The sequence below is a fragment of the Balaenoptera borealis genome (assembly GCF_965194805.1).
Source record: "Balaenoptera borealis genome assembly, chromosome: 5".
Classification (NCBI taxonomy): domain Eukaryota; kingdom Metazoa; phylum Chordata; class Mammalia; order Artiodactyla; family Balaenopteridae; genus Balaenoptera; species Balaenoptera borealis.
This window is the reverse complement of record NC_138862.1, coordinates 73,055,820-73,078,767: the sequence shown is the minus strand read 5'-3', so window position 1 is coordinate 73,078,767 and position 22,948 is coordinate 73,055,820. Positions and strand designations below refer to the sequence as shown.

The window sequence follows — 22,948 nt, the reverse complement described above, 5'->3', positions numbered from 1 at the left end:
TCTTTCTGCTGTAGGTTATTGGTTACCTTAAGCCTGTGGCTGGGAGAGTGGGTTCCAAGATGGCAGGCTCTCAAAGGGCCAGTAGTGATTGACAATGGGAAGGCCAGAGGGTCCGGTCCCGTGGGGAAGAGAACAGTAAGGTAAGTTAGAAAAAGTGAGTGCTTTTTAGAGGCTATTGTTTCTACTGTGTCCAGACTCCCCTGGGCTTAACAGAAGCGGAAACTGGAGCCCTGTTAGGTCTGCCGTAGGAGAAGGTATTGTGCCAGAAATCTACGACAGGATGGAGGAGTTGGGAATGGGCTATGCGCTGAGCCCCATTCTAAGGGGAGCAGACTTCCCAAGTGCAGGAGACAAAGCTGAGTATAAACTGGAGGGTGAGGCTGGACAAGGGGCACAGAAGAAAAAGCCTTCTATCCGAGGTCCCTCAAGCCTGGGGTCTCAGTGGGATCAGCCTCTCAGGTTCTCACCCAGGAGCATCTTAAAGGCCGTGAGCTGCCGTTGGCAGTTCTCAATCTCTCTGACTTGGAAACCTGGAATCCTTACCCAGGGATCTTTTCACAGCTTTCCACCATTAGCGATTCCTCAGATCTGTATACTCTTCAGCAGCTGACCAAGGGCCAGCCCCTGGAGGACTTGGGAACACAAAGGGATTCCAGGGTCCCTCATCCTTATCCATGGAAAACCTAACGTGTAGATGCCACCTTAAATCCCAGAGAAAAACTCTGTCACAGGATTCACAAGAAAGATTAGTACATCCTTATGAATTATGCATTTCATTGTTTTGTCTTGGTTTTGTGTTTGCTTTTTTTGCATTCCATTTTTATTGGGAGGGGGTCAAGAAATACTTGTTAATCCTAACCTGCCTGACAAACTCTTATTCCCCTCCTCCTTCCCACAGCCCTCCACTTCTAAGTGAAGTCTTCCTCACTCCTCCCTAATCCTTAAAACTTACTTCCTTCCCATCACAGCCCCTCACTGCATTGGAAACTTGGAAATGTCTTCTCCTACACAACACTATTAGCTCCCTGGTGGTGGACACACTGACTTGTTTTTCTTTCATGTCTCTCTGTGCCTGGCACTTCACCCAGCATAAAGCTCCATTAAATGTTTGTTGGACCAGTGAATGAAAGAGGGGATGAATGAAGGCATATAAAGCTGCATCTGATATGGACGTCAGATGACTGGGCAGACACTGACGACCAGGCTGGCATCAATGTGCCTCCTTTGTGCTGGGAGGACATCACTGCTGCTGGCTCACCTCCCTCCCAGCCAGAAAGGCTTCTTTGCCTTGGGCTTGCCCTGGTGGCTGTGGGTCCTCCTGCATTTTCAGGACCTTGACAAGCACAGAATGAATGCTCCTTCAGATGGCACCCTCATCAGGTTACATTCAAATTGCCTTCTCCCCCAAAACTTAAATTGTCTCTTCTTGCTCCTGAGGTATAATAATCCCTGCAACAGATTGTTTCCTGTTCTATAAAACGACTCCCTTCTGCTCGCCACATCCCCACCGTGGCATTACCTTCTCTCAGTGTTTTCTACAGTCCTCTCTTGGGGTCCAGCTTACTTTTCAAACAGGAGCTTCCTTGTCCCTGAGCACAGATTCCCCACTGACACTGGAACCCCTTGCCTGGCATCTGGCAGGTCTCAGCCTCAACTCAGCATCCCTTGGCTTTGTAGACAGATGATAGAAGAGGAAGGTCAACCCTGTCTTCTCACGTGCAGTCCTCTCCCTGCCACTTTCCCAGGACCTCAGCTCCAGGATTGTTTAGCCTTGGTAGTTTCTTTATCTAATTTCCCAGCAAACTTGGACTAGACAATTGGAGATTCAATTAGAGAGTGGGGCATTCTGCATGCTGTCCCAGGGAGATTCACCTTTCCCAGACCCCCCTCTTAGCGGATTACTGGTGTCTGGGAGGGCACCAGTCACTTGTGGTTGCCCAGCAAGGAGAAACAGTAGTGGAGTGGGGTGGGTGGGTGAGAGGTGTGGGACAAGGTAAAGAAAGAAGACTCTAGGGTGGGTGGGAACCAGCCCACCAGAGGTGGGTCACCTCTGCAAAGCCATAGGCATGTAGGCCCTGGAGCGGTAGGGTCCTACCCAGAGCTAATATTGAAGGAAGCATGTTCTGGGAGGGACTGAGATGATAACACATGCACGTTTGCATGTGCGTGCATGTGTGCGCACACACACGCACACACACACACACACACACACACACACACACAGCATCAAACAGTATCCTCTGAATCTACCCCAGGCTAGAAACCCAAATGGGACTGAGGTATTTGGGTTGGGGGTCCTGTAAATTGTGCCCACTCAGTCAGTGTAGGCACTAGGACTAGGCACTGGTTGCATTAGGAAGGAAATCAGGTTAATAGGCTACGGCTTAGGGCAACGCTACACGAGGAAAGTGCCGGATAGTAATTTGCTTCTAGATTCACTTTCCCCCTTCTCCACTCTGCTTTCTGCACTGACAGAGGACCACAGCCACAGGGGTTCCCTGTCCTCTGGCTTTTGATTGGTTTCAGCCGATGGAGAACCTCAGCGTTAGAGGGAAGGAAGGGAGGGGTGTCAGGTATTTATTCCCCCAGCTCCATCCTGTGACATGGCCTTAGTTTGGCTGTTTCCTTCCTTTCAATGCATCCCAACTCTGCACAGCTCTCTTTCCTGGTTCTGGGAACCTCTCTCTCTCCTTATCCCATCAGACTTAGGGAGAGTAGCAGCTCTGCTCTGTTAGCCCTGGGTTTCTAAACTGTCCTTTGTGGTTGTCCCATACTCCAACTTTATCTTTGTTATTAGTTAACCCCTTTATAAATAAAACCTCCTTGAATTATCCTAATTTGATGGTGCTGTGTGTCCCCTGTTAGAACCCTGACGGATACAGATAGAAAATCGTATTTCAGTAAGATCCCCATTTTGTTTAAAAAAGAAATAGGAGCTCAGTTGAGCTGGAAGAAAGAGCAGTCAGGTGTCGGAATAGCTGATTGAAGCAACAGTGAGCCAAAATGAAAGTAACAGTGAAGCCTTTAATCACTTGCTGTGATAGTATAAGCAGGAGGCTAAATCCGAGAAGCCGCTGACTTCCTCCTGTTTCATCTTCTCCGTGAAACGACACCTTGGGGTAGGGCCGTGTGGATCAGCGCTGCTGTGGGGGGACCTCAGTGTTGAAGGGGTTCTGAGTAAGAGGCTCTGGCAGCTTGACAGACCCGGGAGTGGGGGGTGGGGGGCGGAGGACCGAGAATGGAGAAGTGCTGGGTACTGAGTCCCAGTGGGGAGAAACGGCAAGGTCCTCCCACCTCCCTTCATACAGAGGTCTCAGCAGAGGTGCCTGGAAGACCTCTGCCCAAGCCCTCAGATAAAGAGACCCAGGCATGAAGATACCAGGGATAGGGATGTAAATATGTGAAGGGCTTGACTGGCCAGGAAGCCTGAGACTAGGCTGCGACTCTCTCCAGAGACTGTTTTGCCCGGGCTGTGCGCCGAGGCCAGTGCAGGGAGGGCAGCTTTCCCGGTGTGGCTGCCAGAGAAAGCCTTACCTGGGGTCAGGCCTGGAAAATCACACGGGTTTGTAAGCAGGAGGCTGGACTCCTCAACTGTAAAAACACACACAATGGATGAAATACACCAAAATACTAGCAGTGTCTTCTCTAGACCTAGCTGTCTAATAGAAATGTAACATGAGTCACATATGTCATTTTAAGGTTTTTAGTAGCTACATTAAAAACAGGCGAAATTAATTTTAATAATATATTTTGTTTAATCTAAGGTGTCCAAAATATAATGTCAAACACTTAAGTGTTTAATGATAGACTTTATACTCCATTTTTTTTGATACTGAATCTTCAAAATCCAGGGTGTATATTACACCTATAGCACATCTCAATTCAGATTTTCACATTTCAAGTGCTCATGGCAACATGTGGCTAGTGCTGCCGTATTAGATGGCACTGCAGTAGGTGATGGGATTGCAGATTCTTAAAAAGTATTTTCCAAGTTTTCTACCACAAACGTGTTTTAAATTTTATTTTATAAACCTCCAATCTATAAATGTTATCACATCTGGTTTTGTTTATTTTCAATTTTCTTTTAGTAAATGTTTCCTCTTAAAATGGATCGTTTCCACTGAGGGGATCATTTCCTACCATATAGCAGCAAATTTTAAAATAACAGATTATACTATTTCTGGACAGCAGTAACATGAACAGCGAAGAACTTCCAAGAGATACCTGTGAGTAAGCAATTCAAAAAATGTCTTCTTAAATCACTTTATGGTGCAAGTATTTGTAAACATAAAATACACTGTTGGGCTGCACCCCACAGGCTTGTGAGCCTTGTAGTTGCCCAACCTCGAGACCAAAGAAAGAGCCTGGAGACAGCGACAGAGACACCAATGGTTTATTGGACATGGGATCTTACACAAAGGGTCCTGGAGCAACACCCCACTGTGTGCAGCAGATAGTGGGCAGGACATGGCAACAACCTCCCCCACTCAGGGAAGAAGGAGGCTACCATTTATAGGGGGAATTGATGTCAGCTGGGCTCATCAGTTACCAGGGACTAATTAAGCCCTATGTAATTAAGAGGATTGGATAGTCATGTGAGCGAAGCAGGGCCTGGTTGAGCAGGGGATGTACAGAGAGCAAGAGAACAGCCATCTTGAATGGCTTGACCATACATACGTGTATGTATAAACGTCTGTGTTGTCTGTTACATTAAATATTTAATATATTTACATGGAAAAAGATTCTATCCTTGTCTGTGGTGGCCTAAGAAGGAAAGGCGCTATTACCATCTTGAGTGAGCCTGAAGTGCCATCATCTGGGCAAGGGCTGCACTTGGTCTAGGCTTGAAACCTCAGGAAGAGGGGGTGTGGCTGCAGCAGACAGAGGGGGCCGCGCTGGGCGGGCGCCTGGGTTTGCACCTGCTCTGGCTGGGGCCTCCTCTCTTCCTGGTGTTGCTGCCTGCGTGGTCGGAGCACTACCCAGACCTAAACCATCCTGCCCCAGAACCGGGATCTGACCCACTGGAAAACAGGCAACTCTTTCTAACTAACTCTAGATGTGTTTCAAGGAATAAGTGGAACTCTAAGTGCCAGTGCCAGAGATCAAAGGAAGACTCAACCATGCAGGCTAGCGCTGCTCTATGCCAAAAGGTGAGTGTTTACTCTTGTACTTTGGGACAATAAAAACATAACTTGCCTCAGAGTTCACAGTCCTAGGCTCGTAGGAAGCACACACAGGTTGGTTCCCTGGTTGGCAGGTTGATTGGTTTGGAAACAGCTGCGTGAGAAGGTAGCAGAGAATTGGCCCTGTGGCTGGAGGTGGTGTGGAAATGGAAAGAACTTGAAATGGGCATCAGGATGCTTCCTCTTGACCTCTCTATGTGACCTTGAGCAAGGCACCTCCCTACCTGGGACTTTGTGTTTCTCCACGGACAGGGGATTAAATTAGGATCACGAGATGATCTCTAAAATCCATTCTAGTGAAAGCATTTTGTGATTTTTGCCTCTGGAGGAAGCATTTAAAAGGCAGCCCAAAGGTGAATTTGAAAATGACTTTCAAGTCTGATTCCTGAGAGAGCTGGGGCCAGAATTGGAGTGAGCCTGCATTTATCATTAGGACCGGTGTTGGGTGGAAAAGAACTGCCCCAGAGCCAACGACCTGAGTAGGCAGGATTCACTGAGAACCGCCTGGACAGACTTCAGCCATATGAAATACCTTGGGATTATGGTGCTAGAAGCATAAAATTACAAAAATGACAGAAGTGTAAGGACCTTGGGAGATCATCTAGTGTAATCTCATTCCATAAGAGGGGACTTGCCGCAGGTCACATAGTCAGTTAGACAAAAGACAGCTCCCCTGACTCTTGATCGAGGTCCCCTGCCATAGAACTGTCCACTGCACTTCCTCCTTTGCAGATGTGGAGAGTGAGGTGACATAGGCAGAGAGAGAGAATTTCACTTGCTGTGAATGGTTTAATAATATGTTTCAACCCTATACTTCTACTTTATTATTACCGGATACTTCTTTCTCTGTTTCCTGATTACTCCATCTTTGTCCTTTGGCTTTCAACGTTTATTAGCAATGATAGATGTAATACAGGGACACACAGGTTCATTCAATTGACATTCACCGAGAGCCTTCCACTGCTGAGGATGCTGGATAAGTAAGACACTGGTCCATCGGAGCCTGGGAGATTCGCTTTCCCTGCCAACCACAGTCCAAGGCAACGAGCTCCATAACACCCATGGAAGGCACTGCTTCGGGAGCACGGAGAAGAGGTGGTTTGCCTTGTCTCAGGCCCGTCAGGGATTGTAGAAGGAGATAGGTTGGCAAATAGAGATCTACCTGTATATAACAGATACTGATATTTTGCTTATTTGGTAAAGGAGTTGAATTCAGCCTCCAGTATGGGTAGATATTTATATTTAATCCACAACCACCAGGCAAGGGCCATGGAAACAGGACATCCCCAGGTTTCAGTCTCTTAAAATTCTGCTCAGTCCGCAATTATGCAGCCCCTTTCTCCACCTTATCTTTTTGCTGTTGTTTACACTGCCAGTTATATGCACTTGGCTTATTCGCAGCCTAATAAGCCTCCGCCAAAGTCTTTCTCACCCCACTGAAGACACAGACCTGGGGAAGGGACAGCAGGCTAAGCCAGGGGCATGACTGAGCATCATTCAGGGACCTGGGGATTCCCTTTCCACCAGGAGGTTTGGGGGAAAGCTTGATGGGCGCGAAAGTTAATCTGGGTCTCTTTGAATAGAAAATCAGCTAGAAAATGCCAAGCACGTGACTTAGTTAGTCCTCTCTCCAGGTAGTCATTTACTTGTAAAAGGAGCACTATATGAGCTTTTAATGTCAGCTTCTTGCCTCTGCAGATGTGGGATAAGGTAACCCCCTGAGTACTTCAGCCTGTACTCTTACACCAAGGATCCCTGACGTTAGTGGGGGGCAGCCAGACACACTGTCTAGGAATCAGCCCCGCCCCCCTGGGGAATGGCCCCAGGTGCTGTAGCTTTGGGGGTTTTTGTCCTCAGTGAATTTAATGCATCTCCTTCCTGAGGGCAGTTCCTAACTCTACCTTTATTATATACAAAAGATGATAACTCTTTGAAAACACGATGAGAGCTGAGTTTTAATGCCCAAGCTTGGGTCTCTACCTGGCAGCTTTTCCTGTATCTAGCCCAACTGCTCTCAGCAGCCTTCTCTTTTATGAGCTAATCCCTCTCTTGGCTCCTGTCTGTTAATGGCCTTCGCCATCCCTCTGAGGCACGATGTGCTTAATGATATCCTATAAAGAGGGAGAATTTTCCTTAGCTGTCCTCTAATTTTTGGAATGTACTGTCCCCTCCATAGTGTCAGAAAAAAAACAAAAACGAAAACAAATTAAGCTCTAAAGCAGCAGGAGAGCTAATGGACCTGTCTTTCCCAGAGAAGGGAAAACAAAGGTTCCAACCATTTGCGACTCCTGAATCATCCCGCTGAGAGGTGATCAGTCCCAGCTGGATAACGATAACGAGCTCGAATTCGCTGCCTATTCAATGATTGGCCTTTGTTCAATTCTCTGCTACCTGAATTGTCTTCCACACTCCACCTTCAGATACATTGAACCAAAAGTTCACCTGAGGGGCAAGAGATGGTGATTTGAGCATCTAGCCATCGTAAATCACTGGTGATGTCTTGAAATTCAAGGCAATATAAATCTGTGCCATTTGGCTCATTATGAACTGGTATTACCGGAAACATTTTCGTGCCGATTGTTTTAAATATGAGAGTTCTTTATTATTGTCTCCTGTCCATTCAGATCATGGAGTGATTATTATTGAATATTAAGGGACTCTATATTCACAGAGCATGAGGTTCCCTCCCAATATTTCCAATTTATTGCTGTAGATGAAATACACATACAGTAATAAGTCAGTTTTAGGAGAAGTGTCTTACCCTCCAAACCTTACATAAATGCACTGTAGTCTTGGCTTTGTTCCTATCCAGATACTGGGCTGAACACTGACAAAACAAGCCAGCCAATTCGAACTAAGATCTCATTTGATTGTTTTCCCCCCACTAAATTAGCACATTTCTCAGGCATCATTCAGAACAATGGTTCTCAAGCCTGGCTGCAATTAGAATCATCTGGGGACCTTTAAAAAAAAAAATCAATGCCCAGGCCCCACTCCAAATCAATTAAAATAGATTTTCTGGAGGTGGGCCTGAGGCATGGGAATTTTTATAAAGCTTCCCTGGTTATAGCAATGTGCAGCCATGGATGCGAATCACTGTTTTAAACACAATCAGATTTAACGAGTATGAGTTTTGCTTGCACAATGACTATTAATTTAATATTTGTATAAAACTTAACATAGTCACACTTTAAGTCAAACAAAGCCAACAGGAAGCTATATCTATATAGTGAAAAGTGGACATGTTCCAATGCCACTTAGATTAGCCAGATCTTTGGAGGTCATAAAACAATAACATAAACAAACAAATCTGGCCAAAAACGTTTTAGCAACCAGTTTCTTATCTGGCACGTTTCTAGTAGCCCGGGGCTGTGTGACTGTGCGAGGTGGTCAACATTCACTCTTCATCCTCTCCATTGAGGGAGCCTGGTTGGAAGCCAAGGGTTTAACTGCACTACTGGGGGGTGGGGACAACTGAGATCAGGCCCAGGACACAACCTCCTCACACCAACATTGGGACCACTGAAGACTGTGGCATCTTCTTCTTGAGAATTCCATGACAACCTGAAGCATCCATCTCAAGGATGTTTTCCCACTCCACCACATCTACCCTTCCCACCCCTGGCCCCCAAAACACACACCCTGGGCCAATCCTGAAGGCAGCTCTGTTTACCAGACACAACTACACTCCAGAAGAGACATCTTGGCTGCTGCAGGTCTGCAGCTTCCCTGCTGAGGCAGAGCCTGCTTCCCTGAATTTGTTTGCCATGTGTCCCCAAATGGTCCTTCTCACAGAGAGGTCTGATCTGCAAGCCTTATAACATCTTCGTTGCTTTAAAGAATGGAAGAAATGTCTGTTTCTAATTACAACATTTACAGCCCCCTTCTCTCTCCAATGGAAAACAGACCCAGCTTCTTTTTGAAAACTTGCAAATATTTCACATTTGTTTGGCGAGCAGATTTCTTTCCAGGTTTTTGGAAAGCTGGTCACTGACACATGGCTGCTGAGTGATATTGTCGCTGAGTGCAAACATCACTTGTTCCCAGCATAGCCAAACCTGCTTTTAGGCCATGCCAGGAGGAGGGAGGGGTGAAACTGTTGTGGAACAGCCCCAGGGCTGCTGAGAGTGGTACTTCTGTCTGCAGAGACCTCAGAGAGAAGAACTGAACAAGGGGTATGATGGTCTGTCTTGAGCCCTACCCCTTCCCCACCCTGACCCTGTCCTAGACACCAGTTGATTCTAGTTCAGACCTCTATCTAGCATGAGACTACAGAAAAACCTAGTGTCCTTTTTGGGAGTAAAAATGGAATGGCATAGATCCTGGGATATCAGGCCTCTGGTCTGTCCATTCTGAGCCTGGCCCCAGTTACCACTGGGCTCCATTAATCTGCTAGATCCTTTTCTTTTTTTAAAAAATTTATTTATTTAGTTATTTATTTTTGGCTGTGTTGGGTCTTCGTTTCTGTGCGAGGGCTCTCTCTAGTTGTGGCAAGCGGGGGCCACTCTTCATCGCGGTGCACAGGCCTCTCACTATCGCGGCCTCTCTTGTTGCAGAGCACAGGCTCCAGACGCGCAGGCTCAGTAATTGTGGCTCACGGGCCCAGCTGCTCCGCGGCATGTGGGATCCTCCCAGACCAGGGCTCGAACCCATGTCTCCTGCATTGGCAGGCAGATTCTCAACCACTGCGCCACCAGGGAAGCCCTAGATCCTTTTCTATAAAGGGTACAGATAGAGCAAGATCTAGTCTGGGGTAACTGGCTGCTGAAGCCGGGTGCTTCAGGATCCTGGTCCTGAGTATAATCACCTTGGACCCCAGGTCAACTCTTCATCTGTGCATATTCATGATGATCAAGTGTCATTGGGGATTGCAAGACTATTTAATATAGACACTAGAATGTTAGCACTAGAAGGAACCTCTTACATTACAGAGGGAGGGGTCTGTAAGGCTCAGCCAAGAGAAATGACTTTCTCAAGGTCACACACTAGTTAATGCCAGAGGTAGGAGGAGAACCCAGAAACCCCAACTCCCAAACAATGCTCTTTCTACCACCCTTTTCTTTCAGATTTTAATGAGAATCAGACTATGTGTATAAGTTGATGAGCATATTCTTTTCCCAGAAGAGAAGACTGCTTGGGGAAATAATGTGATTAATAGAATGTTACTCAGAGTTTCAGAGGGCCAGTCCAGGGTTTGTGCTGGAGAGAAATGGGTGAATCCAATAATCAGGGGTGCAAGAAGTCACGCTGTGAAATCCATGCAGAGAGACACTCGCTCCCCACATTGGGTGCAGGGAAACTTTCTGTAGCTCTACGGACAGTCAATAAAGAAGCAGGAAAGAAGCAGGGCTCCAAGAGGAACCTAAATCCCAGAGTTAGAAATGGAATTATTCTGAGAGAGAAGAGAGAAACCAACAGAGGGAAAAGCTAATCCCTTTTTAACTGCTCTTTGTTCCCGCACACAAGCTGAAGCAAGTAGGAGGAATTTCCAGCTCAGAACCCCCAGTCAGAAAAGTCTGGTCAGTTGGTTTATTTAACCTACGGCCAGTCCAAAAGAGGAGACGGGCAGGGACTTAAAGGGACACTGCCAATTTATGGGGGGAAAAACCCGGCTGCTGGAATGAAACTGTGTCTGTTCCCAGCTAAGTCCAGTGCCACAGTCAGGAGGGCAAAGATTCCCTTGATGCCAGGCATGGGGGGAGGCAGGGGCAAGTTCCCAGGGGCTGCTGGCAGGATATGGCTGCTCTCTCCCCAACTCTCTGGAAAAATACAAGCAAGGAAATTTGAACTTGGTTCCTGAATAGGCTCATTTTGTGTATGAGTGTAACGTGAGCACCCAGCAACCCCCAGGGCTTCGTCTCTGGTGACTTACCCCTCAGTGGCTCTGGAGACTGCCAGAAAGAGCTGGTCGCTCAGAGCTCAGGCCCGGTTGTCCTCTAGTTCCAATCAAAGGAAGACATGGAAGGTGATGAGAATGTGTCTGAGGGGCTGGAGGTCAGTCCTGGGGTGCAGCCTCCCCTCCTCACGGGAACCAGAGTCATGTTTGCTGGGATCCCTAAAGAAACCCTGGTAACAGAGAAAATGAGCTAAGAAGAAGGAGCTTTCTAAGAAAATGGTGAGGTTTATGTCAAATCAGGAGTGAGCTGGAGGGCATTAAAGTGAAGCCCCAAGGAGCTGCTCAGGGACTAAACAGTGGGGTCACACGGCCCAGACTCTGGGAGGCCATTTTTCCCCACAGGGGGTGCAGGCTGACTGCCCTGGGACAGCCTCACTGAGGTCCCTTCCCCCTCCTCACAGGGCAGGCGTCAGGCTGGCAGCTGCACTGTAGAGACTGGGCATGGAAAACCAAGTCTCTACTTGCATCCTCAGTTCTGGCCACTGTGCTAGGAAAAGCTCTTCCCCCAACTGTTCATTCCCAGATCTGAAAAACAGAGCTGCAGAGCCAGCGTTTATCATGAAAGGGCACAGTTGCCCATCCAAGGGCTCTGACGAAGGATGGGCACAATTCTAAAGACGTACACAGAGAGAGGACTAAGGGGTAAAAAGAAAATTCCACCTGTCTTCAGGGCGACGACCGCCCCCATTGCCTGGGCAGCAGCAGGAGGTACCAGTTTTGTTCCAAACAAATCCTGGGCTGGAGAGCACTGTTGGCCTCAAAGCTCTAAAGTTCCACCCCAAGGACATCCCAAGGCCCTTTGGTGACAGACCTCCTTAGTCAGCGTGGGTGTATCTCATGTCCACTCTGTGCCCAGCTCTGGGTGGCACAGGGAGACAGCGGGGAGGAAGACGGACACATCCCCAAACTCACTGAGGTTACATTCTAGTCAGAAAAACAGACAGCAAGCCAAAGATGATGTGAGGGGGCCCAGGGAGGCGCATCTAAGGAGCCTGGAGGGTTGGGGAAGGCCTCCCAAGGGAAGTGATATAAACCCGAGATCTGGGGATCAAGAGGAGTTAGACAAAGTGGGGTGGCAGGGACTGTGAATTGTCTCTCAATATCCACCTCCTCTTCTTCCATAATCGCAGAATTTTCTGTTGAGTCTGTGACTTCCCAGAAAATAACTACAGTTCCCAGCCCCTCTTACAGCCACATGTGACTATGTGACTACATTCTGGCCTGTGGGAAATGAAAAGAGGTGGAATGTAAACTCCTGGATTTTCTGAAGGGAGCTGGCCCTTCTTTTGCCCCTTTGCCCCTTCTACCAGCTGCAACGTGGCAGTGGTGGGGAGCCTTCTCGGAGTAAGTCAAGGAAGGTGACACCCCTGGTGACCAGATAGAAGCCGCCTGGGCCTCTGATGAGCTCTCAGACCAGAGGGGCCACAGCGGCTTGGAGTTTTATATGAGAGAGAAATAAACTCCTATCTCGTTTAAGCCACTGTTATTCTGGTCCCTCTGTTAGAACGACCAAAGTAATATCCTAACTAATACAAAGTGTGAGGGAGCAGCAAGGTGTTTCTGCTTCTATTCATTTCATCTTCCCAAGAACCCAGTAAGTAGGGGATTATTATCAACATTTTGGTGTTACAGAATCTAAGGCTGAGAGAGATAACTGTCTTGTCCAGGGTCACATGGTGGTGGAGCCAAGGACTCAAAACTCAGGTCTTCATCCCTCTAAGTCCAGGGAATGTGCGCTAGGCCACACTGTGTCCTTCTCTCTAGAATGGGTTTCGGTGCTTCCTCCCTTTGCGAGGTGAGTTGTCACCAATTACACTCCATCCTCATCCCCCTCCCCTAGGCCAGTCCAGACATAGTTCATGGTCTTCGTAGCACAGGCCCTGCCCAGCCGCAGCAATAGGTTTAAGTGCCTACCTACATGACATGGGGATTTGGGATATGACCATTGTCACTTTTCTCAGGGGAGCTCTTAAATTTTATTCTAAAAGGGAGTACTTGGAAGAATCCCCTCTCCCCCAGCTTAACCTGCTTTCCCTTGTGCAAAGGACCCAGGAGACTTGAAGACACCAACACTTGGAGAGCCCAGGGGACCCTCTGCTCCCTCATGAGGGCAAGTTGCTTCTCTCCTTATTATGATAGTCTAGACTTCTTAGCCGGAGTAGCCCAGCTCTTCGGGCGTTCCTCGGGACACTGTGTAAGAACAATTCTGTTATTTAATCTTTTGTTAGTCCTTTGACTGATGGCATGGGAAATCATGGGCTAAGCCATGTTCACACAAACCCTCAGCCGCTGTTCTCCTACTGAGGAGCTCCTTAGGTTATGAATCACCTCCGGGGTACAGCATCTGAATAATTCAGATTTTAAAATATTGATTTTTATTCCTCACAGCCAGGAGGCAGCTTTACACAGGCATGTGGCTTGCTTGGGCCATCGTGTGCCTCAGATGCCTGTAACTTGCAAAGATTTCATGACTGAAGCAGCCGGGGAGGCAAGGATGCAGCTTCCTGGGAAGCCTGTTGCTTAATGTTGGACCTGGGGGTGGGAAGGGGTGTACAGGTCAGGGCCCGGGCATCATCTCGAATAAGCAAAAGCCACGTCACTCAAGCAGGCCTTGTCTGGATGCCTTCCTCTTTTCCTTCATGAAGCTCCCTTCATGTCCCTTTGTTGTTACCCACAAAGGACATCTGAAAATCAGGCTCCTCTCTCAGTACTGCTGTTTTTCTCTAATTGCTTTCCTCATGCATTGCTGTATCAGCTTTGAGACAGGAGGCTGCTCTAAATTGGTAATAACTCTGAGGATTCTTTAAAATGTTTTGGAAATCTTCACGAAAGACTATTGAGGCTCTCAGATAACCCCTTCCTCTCCCCACCCCAAGCCCTCTCCCTGGGTGATTGGCACACTCCCACTCTTTCATCCTCTGCCTGTGTCCCCTGGAGGCTCCTGGGTCTGTATCATGGCCAGTTCCCTTCCTTGAGCTCCTGACCCACATGTCCATCTTTCTCAAGGATCAGCCTAGACGGCCCCCAGGCCCTCAGACTCCCCACTGAACTCATCATCTTCACTCCCAAGCCTGCTCCTTCGCCTATACTCCCCACTGGGTGATGGTGTTTCCACCCACCCAGTAACCCAAGTCTGAAGCTTGAGAGCCAGTGTACACAGTGGGTCACTGAGTTCTGGCAGCTACTCTTTAATGTCTTTGATGTCTATTCTTCTTTCCATCTGCTTTCCAAGTAAGTTCCAAATAGTCTCCTAACTGATCTCTCTTATAGCATTCTTGTTCCTCCAATCCATTTTCTACACTGCCGTAAGAATAATCTTCTACTATGCAAATCTGATCATCGTGGGATTTTAGGATTCTTTCAATGGCTCCCTCCTGCCCTCAAGGTCAAATCTCAATTCCTTGGCAGGGCCTTGTCTCCATCTCTATTTCTTCCTCCCACTCCCCAAACATGATACTCCCACACTGCTGAGTTCTCACACCTCTGGACTTCTGCCTGTGCATCCCTCTGCCTAGGACTGCCTTCCTCCCTCTCCTCACCCGGACAGTTTCCTCAGCCCTCAGTTCAGGCATCTCCACTTTCAGGAAGGCTTCCTGACCCCCCGGCCCCTCACAGCAGCCTCTGCACATTGTCAGAGCACTCATCACCAGCTAGTCTGGGAGATCCTGAAAGGTAGGAGTTATGTGTTGTTTGCCTTGTCCTAGAGTCTGGCAGTGTATCAAACTCAGAGGAGGTGCTCATTAAATGTTTGCTGAAAAAATGAGACTTTGGGGAGCCCTAGGATGATATGGTCGCTTTCTCCCAAGATTTCTGTCACTGGTACTTCAGCAATTTTTTGTGTTGGTGAAACTTAAGGTAACACCAGTTTAGGCCAATAAAAGCAGTTCCCTTAATTTTTTTTTCCTCTGGGAATATTAGTATATTAATTCATTTAGCCATCCATTAATCAGTCACTTCATTAAACAAATATGAAACGCTTCCCCTATGCCAGCCCCTGTGTTAAGTGTAAGGGATACAAAGCTAAGTGACACATAGTACAGTTTCTGTCCTCAAAGAGCTAACAATCCAGTGGTGAAGATAGACGTGCAGACATATCATGACAACATGACGTGATCAACATTACAGTGGAAGAAGGAGGTGGGAACTATGAATGCTGGGATAGAACCTCTCCTCTGAGGTTCTCCTAACCCACATCCTTTCTCTGTCCCTGGATTATAATTGCCTATCGTTCTGTTCTGCCTCCCACTAGACTAAGAGGTCCTTGAGGGCAGAGACTCTGAGATTCATCTTTGTATTCATTCATTCAGCAAATATTTATTAAATGCCTACTGTATGTAAGGCCCATTTAGGTGGTGTGGAGACAGTGCACAATAACATAGACTAAGCTCTCTGCCCTCACAGAGTTTACAGTATGCCTAACACAGTGCTTGGTATGTACATAGTCTCTGGAAGAATATTTGTTAAATGAATAGAGGGGAGACTCCGAGGGATGTGAGCATTTTTGTCAAACTTCTGGAGGGTGGCCATGGGAAGAGAAACACACTTGTTCAAGGATGTCTAAAAGGGCAGGGCTAGGACCAATGCAGGTACATTGCATGGGAGCTGGTTTGGGAAAATTAGAAAGAATTTTCTGTTAGTAAAAGCTGTTCCACGGTATGATAGAGTGATGGTAAATAAATGATAACACAGAAGCTCGTAGAAGGGATTCCTACATTGGGTTCAAGGAGCTTAAGCCAAATGACCTTGGGGTCCTTTTCAAACCTGATATTTCATCATTTGGACACACTGAAGTTTGTCCAAAATGTTCAGCCATCAACATATGTGGCAAATTGGCCATTGGCTTGTGGACATTTTCTCCAGAAAGGGAAATAAGCAAACACTGACACCATGACAGTTTCACAGCGACTCACCTGGAACTTTTGGGTGTATGGGGACTTCTCTGTCTCACCTGACACCTGAATCACAGCTTCTCACAACTCTGACCCTCGGGAGGAAATCAAGGAGCAAGAGTCTGAGCTGGTTGGTGTTCACAAAAGGAGAGAAATTCACAATCCTCCTGGACTGAGTTACAATGCATTTGATGAAATATTATTTAGCTATTATAAAGAATAAAGTATATATACATACACATATATATATATATATATATATATATATATATATATATATATATATATAAAAGATGTATCAAGTTAAAAGAGAGCAAATTAGATAGTACCATATACGGTATGATCACTTCTGCAAACTTTTTAGAAAGAATACATATAAATACATATGCATAATTTTTCTGAATGGAATGATAAGAAACAATAGTAGTTATTTACTTTGGGGAAGTAGTTATTTACTGTGGACAGTGTGAATGGGAGAAGGTGACTTCCAATTTTCATTTTGTATGTTTCTATATTGCTTCTATTTTCTAACACCCCATCTTCTTAATGCCAGCAGATTTTACCTAGATCATAGGATTAGGCTAATTTTTTTGCTTCTACTTCATAGTTTTCCATTAGAAAATTAAAATTTAATAATATTTTTCATTCCCTAGAACCTAGAGAAAAGGGGGCAGGGACCAACCTGGCCACCCGCAAGACAGAGTTTACTCCCTCCAATTCTAAACATGAGAAACTAGAGGCAGGGAAGCAGAGGGCTGGGAGAAGGGAGAGCCTCTTGCTTGAGATCATTCTGTAGAAAGATGTCTGAGCCGTGAGCAGAGGCCACGCCTCCTGGGTTCCTGCATGACTCCTCAACTACACCAACAATGGGAGAAGAAGAAGCAGGGGTGGGGAAGGGAGTTAACACTTGCAGAAGGCCTACTGGGCACAGGCAGTTTACACATTCACCAGACAACTTCTGTCCTGAGGAAGCCTTTAAACAGCAAAACCCATCTCACCCTGCACTTTCCTGAATTAAAAGTCTTAAAGCTGGCACAGAAGTTTACTTTCTGGACCCAGAAAAAAGCATGATAAAAATGGCACCCACACCGACTCTCTTACCATGTATCCTGGGATTCTTATTTTGCCTAGGGATCCTATTTATTACAGAGACTTGTTTGTGAACACAATACTGGTGTCTAGAAGAGACCTTTTCTATAGTGCTGAGGAAGGCATGCCCTGGGCAAGGAAGGGTTAACCTTGGAGTCGGGGCCTGGTGCCAGCCAAGAGGTTCAGAGCAGTGTTTATGGGCACCTTGACATTCTGGTTCTACCTTTTGAGCCTGAGAGGCAGGGCTTCTCTCAGACTTCCCGGCTCAGTTCTTCTCTGCATCCCTAGATCTTAATCTCTGTGTTCCTCCCTTTGGACTGGTAACCTGAACTTGGTTCTCAATTGCTTGTGGGGGACTTCAGGGACAGCAGTTGGGGTTTGGAATAGCCACCGTGGGGAATGGGATCCAAGACCGACTGATAAGCCTCATTATTCTTCTGGCTCTCTCAGGATCTCCAGTTTTTCTGGGACTGATGGGTCATGCAGGATAGATTTCACAAGGGGAGTTCACACCTCACCCATTCCCCATGAACAGAGAGGGTTTGCCAGACAAGTGGGCCAAAGCGAGCCCATTTCCCAGTGTGATGTCATCTCTCTGTTTGGTGCCCTCTCCCAGGTGGGCAAGGTCTAAGACAACACCCCGAATTGGTTGTGTTTCCCCTATCTTGCATACCAGTCCTGATCAAGGGGGGGCGGTGGCTGTTTTGCCTATTGCATTTCAGTTAAGGTGATGACTTTGATTGGAATCTCAGGTGGGAAAGTTCAAGGGATACAAGATGAAAAGGCATCCTGTGAGCAAAGTCCTTCTGCCCGGGAGAGGCGTGAACCTTTATCCAGGTGCCAGCCATTTCATCCCACTGAAGATCGGAGGTTGATGTCATTTTATTCGCAGGTAAGAGCAGGGAGCGGTGTGTAGCAGGGCTCTGTGATTTTCCAGTGACTCAGCCTGTGACCTTTTAGGAGAGATCTCAGAGAAAGAGAAGGTGCAGAACATGAGCTTGCTTTTCCAGGGCTCAGGTGGTGTTTGCTGCTGCCACTAGTTTTAGAAATCAGGTGTAGAGAGTTGGATTAACCTGACTCCTTGGTTCATGGAGCCATGGAACCAGCCGAGATCATTGGTCCCTGCAAGACTCCTCTCTTGAATTTATTTACTGCCTTATTCCTTTTACTCCCCATCCCACGGTTCCATACCCCCCTCTCACCCACGGTGATTCTTATGTGTTTAAGATGTATCCTTTCATTTGCTTTCATACAAATGCTATTTGCTTGCAGTATTTATTTATTTATTTTTATTTATTGAAGTATAGTTATTTACAATATTGTTAGTTTCTGGTGTACAGCAAAACGATTGTTACACACACACACACACACACACACACACACATATTCTTTTTCAGATTCTTTTCCATTGTAGTTTATTACAAGATACTGAATATAGTTCCCTGTGCTTTCAGTATTTTTAATTTATGTGAATGTTCCATCTCATCACGTTTCTTTCCTTTCTTCCTCCCCTGCCCCCTCCCCGTTCTATTCATCGTTCTCAAGATCCATCCATGTTGCTGTGTGTACATCTGATCATTTGCTACAATCCTACTACACAGAGTTCCCAAGTGTGCATTCACTACATTTTATTTCTCAATCTTAGTGATGGAAACTCAGTTAGCCCCCCACTTCCACTGCAAATAACCGTGCAGAAAACATTCGCATACACGTCTCCTTACGGAATTGTATAAGAATTTCTTGGGATGTATACCTAGTGGAGGAATTGCTAGTATGCGACACTGAATTTGACTCATAATGCCAGAACGTTCCCAAGAATGTTTGCTGATGCACTTTTCTGATGTTCGTCTTCTCACCAGCCGTCCATAAGAGCTGTCATGTCCCATAATCCTGCCAATAGTTGGCACTACACTTCCTTCTATATTTTGCTAATATAAAAGGCATACAGTGATAGCTCTTTGATGTTTTAATTTGCATTTTTCATATTACTAATGCTTTTGAGGCTTCCTTCATATCTGCCATAGTGGATACATAGTGTACTGTTCAGATTCCTGCTCTAAGACCGAGGTCCTTGTTAACCCAGCTACCAGTAGTGCTGGTTGCTGATGGCTCATAGATGAGACCCTCCCCAGCAATTATCCTCAGCCAGAGGAAGCTGCTTCACCCAGGGTTATGAACTCTCCTTGGGGGTGACATCCATCCAATGACTAGTCGTTGCAGAGAAATAAAGCCTGGTCCCCTTGCTGAATTCAGGACCTCTCTGAAGAGACACCCCAGTTTCCACATTCCCCCGTTGGGTCAGCCTAAGCTGCAACTGCATCACAGTTCAGATTCTGGCTCCACCCAATGCTGTTTTCCTCACTCCCTCACCACTCCCCAAAAAACCTGCTCAAAACTCTCCATCTCAGAATCTGCTTCCCAGGAAAACTGACCTACACCAACTTGTTAGTTCTCTGGAGTTTCATCTTCTGTACAGTGTCAGTTTATATCATTTCCCCATTTTCTATTGCAGTCATAAATGTTCAAGATCCTTGCATATTCTTCGTATAAATTCCCCATTGGTTTTAGATGTTATAGATATCTATTTTTTTAATCAGTCTATTAACTTTGTTCATGGGATATTTTGCTGACTAGAAATCTTTAATTTTGATGTAATCAAATTCATAAAATTTTGCCTTATGGTCTATGCTTTTGAAATTTCATCTTAAAAGAGCTTTCCTGAATCACAAAGATATTTTCCTGCACTTAATCCTACTAATTTTATTTCTACTACTTTTCTTTAACCTTTTACACTTAGGTCTTTAAACAACCCAGAGCCCCCTTTTGTATGTGGTATTAAGTAGGGACTCAGTTTTATTTTTCTCCATATAGTAAGCAAGTTCCCCATGCCATTTACTAAACAATCTATCCTTCCCCCAATTTGTGGTAGCACCTTTGTCCTATATTAAGTCCAGACATATACATGACTCTGTGTCTGAGCTCTCTATTCTGTTTTGTTGGCCTATTTGTACATTTTCTTAATTTCTGTTTTTATTGTGATGGCTTTATAATGCGTCTTAATATCAGAGAGGGTAAGAGCCCTCTTCACTCTCCTTTTTAAAAGTTGGCTTAGCTGTTGTTCTCTGTGTCTAACTGGAGTGTTAACACATACCTGCATAATTTTTAGAATAAGTTTAGTTTCAGTGTTTTGGACTTTATACGCTGGCTTTGTTTGGATTAGAAGCCCTAGTTCATCTGGCAGCAAGGGGTCTGAGAGCCAGCATGCCGGGACGATGATTTGCGTCATCGGCGGTGCACACACAGAAGCACAGGGTAGAAACTTTAGGAAGGAGTCAAGCCAAGAGATACTATCTGGCCTGCATCGGATACTAGAAAGCCCTGACAATTCTCTGCAAAGTGGAATCCAATCTGATCCAAGAGAAACATTCAAAGGCTCAGAGATCTTAATGAGCCTGGGAACCTAATCAGAGGCAGTAATGAATGATATTAACAATACTGTCCCGCCAAAGAGAAAACCCTATCTGGATGCGGGGTTGCTTGACCTGTGCTCCTGAGCATTGCAAGGGCCCTTCAAAAGGTTAGCTCATTGCCATCTTCTCTGTCTGCTGCTCCTGCAGCTTTTCAAACCCACTGTTCCCAAAACCTCAGCTTTGAGGCAAGTAGCATTTTTGTTTTATGATAACGAGGAGCCTGTGAGCAAGCCATAGTTATTCATCCGTGGTGTGAAGATGACGCGTGCTCCAGCTCTGGAGGTGCTTACAGGTTCAGACACGTCAGAGCTGAGGGGGAATGAAATGACACTGCCGAAACCTTGAAAACCAAGTTCAAGGAGAGGGCCAAGGCTTTCCAAATGTAGAATCTGTTCTTGGGTGGAGCTGAGGCTCCACCGGGGCACGGGTTATGCTGTGAACTTCCGTTTCCTCTTTACCAAGGACTGTAAGGCTGAGAGCATCACCTCTGTTTGGTCCCATCTGCACACCTGCCCTCACATGGACCCCGTTCGGCTGACTTCCGCTGGGTGTCTGCACCTTTCCTTTCCCCCTCATGGTGTTTTCATCTTCTGCTGCTGTATGAGGCTCATGCCCCTTCCTATTTTCCAAACTCTTGCTTCTAAGTTCAAAGTCTTTGAGAACAGACATCTTCAATTGATTTGTATGGATTGTGTTTCTTCCCCCAGTGGCTCTACAAAATTCTGGTTGTTGGCTTCACATGTTTACCTCAAGTGTGGCCAACAAATCTGATTGCTTGGCCCCATGGCTCTCTCTGTCTAACCTGAGTGTGTGTCCCTGTCCTGGACCCATGCTGGATCCCACACTGTGATAGGGGGTGGCCTATATCATCTGCTCCCTTTGGAGAAGGGTCATATCCTGATTGGGGCCCAAGAGGCCAAGAAAGGGCCCTCATTTGACCTTTGTAGCTTTGCTGAACCCCAGAAGGCCAGAGTTCAATGTCCTTGTTACTTTGCTTCTCTGTAGCTAGGGAACAGGACTACTCTGCGAAGAAGGGCTTAATCTCTCCTCTTCCTTCTCCCCTCTTTCTTTTGCTCTGGGTATATGATGAGAGCTCAGGGAAGTCCATTAACTAGCCTCCTATTTCCTTTAGGTCTTCTTTAAATGTAACGACCAGTGTTTGGAACCTCTACTAGCTGCATCAAAGACCAGCTGCTGTGTTTTAAACAAAGACAGCTTGGCTGAAGGTCTTTTAGTGCACTTTTGGGGTCCTTACTCTGAGGGGTATAGGAGGGCTTTATCCAGCATTAGCCTGCCTGGAGTGGTAGGAGGTAGGAAAGGGACTAAGGGTGGCTTTTTCTTTCAGAATCAGTGAGGAAAGGAAGGAGGCTGTGCCATGTTTTAAGATTCTAAGTGTGGTTGTCTAGGAAGCATCTATTCAGAAGCCTTGAGACCCAGTCCATAGGTAGGTAAATATTCACAGAAGAAGAGATCTCGGTGGTAGGGATCAGGTTGTTGACTATCCCAGTGGAAAATTAGATCATCCATTCTGCACCACCACCCTCTTACCCCATCAATTCCAGACTTTCAGGAAGAAAGGAGTACCTCCCAGCCCATGGTCAGGCCACTGGACAGGATTCTGTGCTGACTGTGCTGTCATGCTGTGTTCACACTATCTGCTCTGGTGTCAGTCATATGCTGACCAGGTCTAGTAGGATGGCAATGACCTTTTGTAGGGCTGTCGAGGATCCTGGAACGTCCCTGTACCTCTTAAAGCCTCTGCTTGTCCATGTGTCTAATTAAGACTAGAGAATCCATAGCCCAACTCTAAAGAGCGAAGAGTTCACCAAACACTTAGGTAGAGATGGTTCTTAAAAAAAGAGCAGTTGCATCCCACAAACTGGCTTTGCTATATTTGGTTTCTCCCAGGGATATTAAATATAACTTTTCACATGCTGTAGGCTTCAGAGCAGACCATGTGGTTGACAGACTTCTTGGTGTGGGCTCAAAACTTGGCCTACTGGTCCCTGAGGGGACCTCTGAATGTTAGGCTGTATGAAACCACTCTGAAAGAAGTTGCATGTGTGTGAGGAAGGGTGGGCAAAAGCAGAGATGGCCCGAGGAGCTGGTTCACTGTCTGTGCTCCCTGCGCCACCCCTTCTCCTTGGAACTTCTGAGAAGCTCTGTTTGGTCATCATCATCTTGGCCAAATCAAACACAACCAGGAAGAGCTGTTTCTCAGGAATGACCCTTGGGAGCCACGCCGCTGTGCCTTCTTGTGAGCCATGGGGGCCCAGGGTGAGGAGAAGCCAGTGTGGAGAGGTTCTTACGCTCCTTTACGATTCAGGAGCTCTGATTTTTGCTGGTGAAAGTAGGAAAAAGAGTCCTCAGGACAAGAAATCAAAGATAAGGCACAGAAGGAGTGCAGATAGTAAACTATCC

At 46.4% G+C, this 22,948-nt stretch overlaps 1 long non-coding RNA gene across 3 annotated transcripts in view; it reads left to right on the top strand.

The window, feature by feature from the left end:
* LOC309629387 overlaps positions 1–22,948 on the top strand; it is a 102,584-nt gene that overhangs the window by 33,564 nt on the left and 46,072 nt on the right. Inside the window, exons 4-6 of one of the 3 annotated variants that reach the window (XR_014245037.1) lie at positions 4,089–4,226; positions 5,057–5,150; positions 17,810–17,949. This is a non-coding gene — a long non-coding RNA (uncharacterized lncRNA). Of the gene's footprint in view, positions 1–4,088; positions 5,151–13,124; positions 13,274–17,809; positions 17,950–22,948 lie in introns of all 3 variants that reach the window. The other 2 variants (XR_014245039.1, XR_014245038.1) reach the window with 2 other exon arrangements.